Consider the following 7,518-nt stretch of genomic DNA (forward strand, 5'->3'; position numbering starts at 1 on the left):
ATAGCTCACTGTGGCCTCAAACTCCCAGCCCAAGTGATCCTCCCACTTCAGCCTCCAGAGGAGCTGAGACTACAGGTGCATACCATACACTGGGCTAATTTTTAATTTTTTGTAGAGATAGGGTCTTGCTATGTTTGCCAGGCTGATCTTGGGCTTCTGATTCAAGTGATCCTCCCACCTTGGCCTCCTCAAGTGTTGGGATTATTGGTATGAGCTACTCTGCCTGGTTTTTGCCCATTTTTTAATGGGGTTATTGTTATTATTTGCTTATTGAATTAAGTTTCTTCCCCCCCCTTTTTTTTCCTTTTTTTTTTTTTTTTTACATTTTTTTTTTTTTTTTTCTTTTTTTTTTTTTTTTTTTTTTTTTTTTTTTTTAAATTAACAAGCAACATAATCAAAAACAGAAACAAAACAACTTTAAAGCTGAAACAGCAATAAGTCAAACTGCTGTTGCAGTTCATGGATGTACCTGGGGTACATGCTCCCTCATTGCGAGGCAGTATGTAGGCACATGACTGTGCATTTAGGAATATATGTGACCAAGAAGAATCAGAGAAATGGAAAACACTGGAGGACAGAAAGTAACAAGAGCCTTTCATCAGGCAATCCCAAAGCACTCTGCTCTTTTCCTCTTCTTTGCCGCTGTACCCTCTGTGGTTCCAGTTCCAGCTGCACTTGTGACAATCCCAAATCATTCCTTCCTTTTTTTCAGTTTCTCATCATCTTCAGACTTTCTGGAGATTGAAGAGACACTCAAACCAAATCTTTGAGCTCTCTTTCCTTCAGCTTATCCAAGTTAACCATAGGTTTGTAATCAAATGACAGACCTTTTGTTGGAACTGAAGAAATCCCAAACCTAGCTACCCGAGCAGCTTTCTTACTCTCCAAGCTCACAGGTACATTGAATCCTTCGGCCCTCTCTGCATTCTCTCAGTCTGTGGTATTTCACATGTAATTTTCACCACTTTCTTCTCTGCTGCCACATCAACAGTTTCTTCAGGGGGTTCTTCCTCTTTGACAGGAAGCTCTATAGGCTTTGTTTCTTCTTCCTCTGTTTCATCTCCAGTACATCTTCTTCATTTGCCTCCTCTTCAGCATGTTCTTCAAGATATGCCTGGAGTCTGTGGATAAGATCTTGCTTTATTCTCTTGGCTCCAAACCACAAGCAAGACATTTTTGCTTTAGTTCAGCAAGCTTCAGCTTACGGAGTTCCACCATCTCAGTCGCCATCTTGTTACCCTTCAAGTTTCTTATATATTCTGGATATTAGGCCTTTGTCAGATTCATAGTGTGCAAAGATTTTCTCCCATTTTGTCTGTTTACTCCGTTGATAGTTTCTTTTGCCGTGTAGAAGCTCTTTAGTTTAATTAGGTCTCACTTTTCAATTTTTGTTGCCTTAGTCATAAATTTTTTGCCAAGACCAATGTCCAGAATGATATTACTAGGTTTTCTTCTAGGACTTTTACAGTTTTACATCTTACATTTAATGACTAATATTTGTAAACTTTACAGTGATGTTACAAGAATGGATCAGAAAGGCTGGGTGTGGTGGCTCGCGCCTGTAATCTCAGCACTTTGGGAGGCCAAGGTGGGAAGATCACCCAAGTTCAGGAGTTCAAGATCAGCCTGGCCAACGTGGCAAAACCCCATCCCCATTAAAAATGCAAAATTGGGCTGGGCGAGGTGGCTCACACTTGTAATCCCAGCACTTTGAGAGGCTGGACGGGTGGATCACTTGAGGTCGGGAGTTCGAGACCAGCCTGGCCAACATGGCCAAACCCCATCTCTACTAAAAATACCAAAAAAAATTGGCTGGGCCTTGTGGCATGCTCCTGTAGTCTGGAGGCTGAGGCAGGAGTATCACCTGAGCCTGGGAGGCAGACATTACAGTGAGCCGAGATGGTGCCACTGCACTCCAGGAGAGTGAGACTCCATCTCAAAAAAAAAAGGCATTAATGAAAGATAATTTATTTGGTTCTTCCAAAATCTAATTGTAGTACTTCAGAACCTTTTAAGCTAGTTCAGGCTCATCTTACAATGCTTTATAAATGTCTCTTTAATGTTTCCTTCATGGTTTTTTTTTTCCTCGCTCAGATTCTGGAAGACCTCATGTTTCTCTATAATAATAGCTAACCTGCTTTAATCTGTACAACCCAAGGAACTAAGCACTATTTTTATTTACGTTTTACCAATGAGGAAGCTAAACCTAAGAAAGATACCTAAGGTTACCAAGCTAGTGCATGGTAGAATTAGAATTAAGAGTTATTGCCTTTTTTTTTTTTTTTTTTTTTTTTTTTTTTTTTTTTTTTTTTTTTTTTTTTTTTTTTTTTTTTTTTTTTTTTGAGTCTTGCTCTGTTGCTCAGGCTGGAGGGCAGTGGCACGATCTCGGCTCACTGCAACATCTGCCTCCCAGGTTCAAGTGATTTTCCTGCCTCTTCGTCCCTTGTAGCTGGGATTACAGGCGCGTGCCACCACGCCTAGCTAATTTTTGTAGTTTTAGTAGAGATAGGGTTTCATCATGTTGGCCAGGCTGGTCTCGATTTCCTGACCTCAAGTGATCTGCCCACCTCGGCCTCCCAAAGTGCTGAGATTACAGGCATGAGCCACTGAGCCCGGCTTTAAATTTTTCTATTGTTGCTGCAAAAATTAAAATTGCTTGTATCTCCAACTTTCCAACAAAGCTCAGCTACTTCTTCCACCTATTCTTCTTTTTTCTTTTTCTTTTTTTAGTGGAGATGTGGTTTCTCCATGTTTATCAGGCTGGGCTTGAATCCTTGTCCTCAAGGCCTCCTGCCTTGGCCTCCCAAAGTGTTGGGATTACAGGTATGAGTCACCATGCCTGGCCCTCACCTGTTCTTAATTGCTTGGATAAAGAATGTTGTGGATTTCTTTTTGGAAATGTTTATTCATTTGATATTTTTGTATATTCAAATATTTACACATTAAACATCCACATTTGTGTACTGCCATTGGGTCTAATCAGTTATCAAATATTTGAGAATCTATGGGGGTTCAGGCGCAGTGGCTTATGATTGTAATCCTAGCACTTTGGGAGGCTGAGGTGGGCCCATCACTTGAGGTCAGGAGTTCGAGACCAGCCTGACAAACATGGGGAAACCCCATCTCTACTAAAAGCAGGCATGGTGGCATACCCCTGTAATCCCAGCTACTAGGGTGGCTGAGGCAGGAGAAAAGCTTTAATCCAGGAGTTGGAAGTTGTGGTGAGCTCAGATCATGCAATTGCACTTGAGTCTGTGTAACAAGAGTGAAACTCCATCTCAAAAAAGATTAAGATATGGTTATCTCTTGATTTGCACAAACCATTTGGTTCCACATCTGGTAGTTTCCAAGCCGAACCTTTTTTTATTTTTGAGACAGGGTCTTGCTCTGTCACCTGTGCTGGAGTACAGTGGCACAAGCATAGCTCACTGCAGTCTCAACCTCCTGGGCTCAAGTGATCCTCCCACCTGAACCTCCCAAGTAGTTGGGACTACATGCATATACCACCATGCCCAACTAATTTTTGTATTTTCTGTAGAGATGGGTCTCACTGTGTTGCCCAAGCTGCCAAACTGATTCTAAGTGAACATTCTTCAAGGGATGTTATTGTTTTGTTTTTTTTTTAAAGACCTTCCTTTATGTGAATTTGTGAGGTTAAATTTTCTTTTTTTCTAAAAGCAGAACCTTTCAAAGCCTTTACAATATTATATTGCAAATTTGGTGTTTGATATGCACGCTTTTCTTTTCTTTTCTTTTTTTTTTTTTTTTTTTTTTTTTTTTTTTTTTTTTTTTTTTTTTTTTTGAGACAGAGTTTTGCTCTAATCGCCCCGGCTAGAGTGCAATGGCACAATCTTAGCTCACTGCAACCTCCACCTTGCTGCTCCACCCCAGGCTCAAGTGATTCTCTCACCTCACCCTCCAAAGTAGCTGGGATTACAGGCATGAGCCACTACACCCAGCTAATTTTTGTATTTTTAGTAGAGATGGGGTTTTACCATGTTGATCAGGCTGGTCTCGAACTCCTGACCTCAAATGATCTGCCCACCTCAGCCTCCCAAAGTGCTGGGATTACAGGTGTGAGCCACAGAGCCTGGCCAGATATGCATCCATTTTATTTGACTCTGAGTCCTTTGTCCATAGAGAAAAACTGTATCAACATGTTTGTTGATCTTGTGCCTAGAGGAGAACAATTTTATATACATCTATGGACTGATACACAGCTACTAGTATATACAATAAAAAAATTGAAATTTTCTTTTTTTTTTTTTTGAGGAGTTTGGCCCTTGTTGCCCAGGCTAGAGTGCAATGACACAATCTTGGTTTACTGCAGCCTCCTCCTGGGTTCAAGCAATTCTCTTGCCTCAGCCCCTTGAGTAGCTGGGATTGCAGGCATCTGCCACCACGCCCGGTTAATTTTTGTATTTTAGTAGAGACAGGGTTTCACCGTGTTGGCCAGGTTAGTCTTGAACTCCTGACCTCAGGAGATCCGCTCTCCCCTGACCTCAGGTGATCCGCTGTCCTTGGCCTCCCAAAGTACTGAAATTACAGTCATGAGCTGCCATGCCCAGGCCAGAAACTGAAATTTTCTGAATTAAGGATTTATTGAAAGCTGTTTTAGCTGGGCACAGTGGCTCACGCCTGTAATCCCAGCACCTTGGGAGGCTGAGGCCAGTGGATTACTTGAGGTCAGGAGCTGGAGACCAGCCTGGCCAACATGGTGAAATCCTGTCTCTACTAAAATACAAAAATTAACCAAGCATACTGGCGGACTTCATCTCAAAATAAATAAATAAATAAATAAAACGATTTCAAGTAATAATAGGAGGCATTTTGGCATAAGAGAGAATCTGGACTTTGGAAGTAGTTAGTCTAGATTTCAGTTTTCACTCCACCACTTATCATTATCTGGATATTCCTAGACAAGGAATATAACTTTTTGAATCGTTGGCTTTCTCAGTGATGAAAATAAGGGTTTCAATACTTACAGTATTTTATTATATGGTAATAGATGTTTAGTAAATGGGGGAGCTGCTGATACTTAATTTGGGGTATCAGTAATTAAATGTGAATAATGAAGATCTGAGTGTGTGTAAGAGTTTAAATTGCTCTAGATCAGAGCCTAGTCTTGATCGCTTATAATTTCCTGCACGGATTTCAGATTTCATTTCTCCTGCCACTATCAGAAAAGGCATACTGTCTATTACATAAAGTAAAGCAAAGCTGTCTGTGTGGTTGGAAGAAGAGAACAAAGATCTCTAGTTTTTGCCAAGTTTCTCTCTGAGAATAACTGAAAACGAGACCTAAAATATGCATTCTTAGCAAGCTAGAGCCAACAAGCCAATTGAAATTTAGAGTACTTAGATCTCAGCTGAGATTTCACACCAACCCCATGTAGTGTTTGTTGGTATAAACAGATGAGATATGGAAAGATAAACTCCTTTTAGGAAAAAGAGGAGATAACACCCTAGTTACCCAATCCCTATCCAAATAGTCATTTGAGCCATCTGGTTAAAATACTACATACCATCTACTATTTGTAATATCTTCTTTGAGTCATGCTTTAGCGAGAGGTGATTTCAGGGATCACAGTATTTCAAAAGCTAGTCTCCAAGTGACTGACACCATCTTGGAAGAGGAGGAAGTTTGATCAAAGCTGGAGTAGGAAAGTAGTTCACACACTTCTCCAATCCCGCCTATACATTTTACTAGATGTTTGACCAAAGCTGAAGTAGGAAAGTAGTATAGAATAGTTCACACAATTCCCCAATCTTCCCTATGCATTTTACTAGAGATTGATCAGGGTTCGGTCTCTAGTAAAGTACCCCAAAGGTAAATAATACCTTTCTGTCACTAATACTATCAGGCAATTACATTTTTGTTTAACTTGCTGTAATTAAATTCAGTGCTCTCCAAAATGCTTGGAAAGTCAGCTTATGGAAGGGGAGTCATCTCTGAAGGAAGGAGGAAGGAGGGAAAGGATCATGGAGCAAGGGATTTTTCTCAGTAAGACAGACTGGGATGGACCTGCCTAATGGATGATTTTTTTTCCTTTTTTTTCTGTCACCTGTCTGTCCCAGACCAGTAAGAGGATTTGTGGTGGCAGTTGATAACATTAGACACTTGGCCCTGAAAAACTGGAGAAAGAAGGGAGTGCCATAATTAACCTTTATGTCCATTGCAGCTGATGTGTACAGTGCTATCTCAAGCCACCTTAGATGTCAGTAGATTTTTTTTTTTTTTAAGCCAGAGCCTTACTCTTACCCAGCCTAGAGTACAGTGGTACGATCCTAACTCGCTGCAGCCTGCATCTCCCAAGTTCAGGCGAACCCCCCATGCTCTCTGTCCCCAACTTCCCATCCCCCACTGTCCCTCCCCTATTTCCCGCCCTCCCCCCCCACAGACCCCAGATCATCATAGTGCTATGCTCAAGCTACTGCACTCCAGACTGAGTGACAGGGAGACCCTGTCTCTAAAAAATACAAAAAATTTTAGGTCGGGCATGTGGCCCATGCCTATAATCCCAGCACTTTGGGGGCCGAGGTGGATGCATCACCTGAGGTCAGGGGTTCAAGACCAGCCTGGCCAACATGATGAAACTCTATCTCCACTAATAATAGAAAAATTAGCTGGGCATGGTGGTGTGTGCCTGTAATCCCAGCTACTCAGGAGACTGAGGTGGGAGAATCACTTGAACCCAGGAGGGAGAGGTTGCAGTGAGCCAAGGTTGCACCACTGTACTCAAGCCTGGGCGACAGAGCCGAGACTCCATCTCAAAAAAAAAAAAATTATCTTAGTTCTGAAGGAATTACTTTGGTAGGAGCTTGAAGCCTGTGACTGAGGTAAGTCTAGCATTCCTCTGCTTCTGTTTTACCTCTCTTCCAAAAGTGCTGATAGCCAAACATTATTTATTGCTGAGCAGAGAATTGGAACAAAGCTAATCGAATGTCTCCAGCCAAAACTGCAGTATTCTTTCTCTCTGAACAAAGCTGCCATTGCAGAACTTAGGTTGGCACTGAAATGGTGATGAATATTGGCTTGAGACGTACTTAGCATTTGACTCACATTGAACCCAGCCCTTCCATCATAAATTGGAATGGTCCTTTTGAAATGCATTTTGGGACTGTGGGTCAAGAACTCTAAAAATAATGTATATTCTTTGACCCAAAGTTTTACCTAGATCCTAGGGAAGAAATCCTAAATACAGGCAAACTTTATAAACAGTAGTGTTCATCATAGTGCTATTTTTCTTTTTATAAAAATCATCCTTGGGCCCTGCGTGGTGGCTTACGCCTGTAATCCAAGCACTTTGGAGGCCAAGGCGGGCGGATCACCTGAGGTTGGGAGTTCAAGACCAGCCTGACCAACATGGTGAAACCCCGTCTATAAAAAATAAAATAATAAAAAAATAAAAATAAATAAAAGAGAAAAAAAATCCCCCTCAAAAAATGTAGCTGGACGATGCCAGTGCATGCCTGTAATTTCAACTACTTGGGAGGCTGAGGCACCCCAGGAGACGGG

General features: G+C 41.5%; 1 protein-coding gene and 1 pseudogene across 2 annotated transcripts in view; one reads left to right on the plus strand and one right to left on the minus strand.

Annotated features, from left to right (window-relative positions):
- The window catches only part of FAF2 (Fas associated factor family member 2), a 61,873-nt gene that overhangs the window by 14,537 nt on the left and 39,818 nt on the right, over positions 1–7,518 (plus strand). The window lies entirely within an intron of this gene.
- Positions 378–1,245, minus strand: LOC108292132 (annotated as a pseudogene).

This window comes from Cebus imitator, unplaced genomic scaffold, assembly GCF_001604975.1.
Source record: "Cebus imitator isolate Cc_AM_T3 unplaced genomic scaffold, Cebus_imitator-1.0 Scaffold478, whole genome shotgun sequence".
In the NCBI taxonomy this organism is placed as follows: domain Eukaryota; kingdom Metazoa; phylum Chordata; class Mammalia; order Primates; family Cebidae; genus Cebus; species Cebus imitator.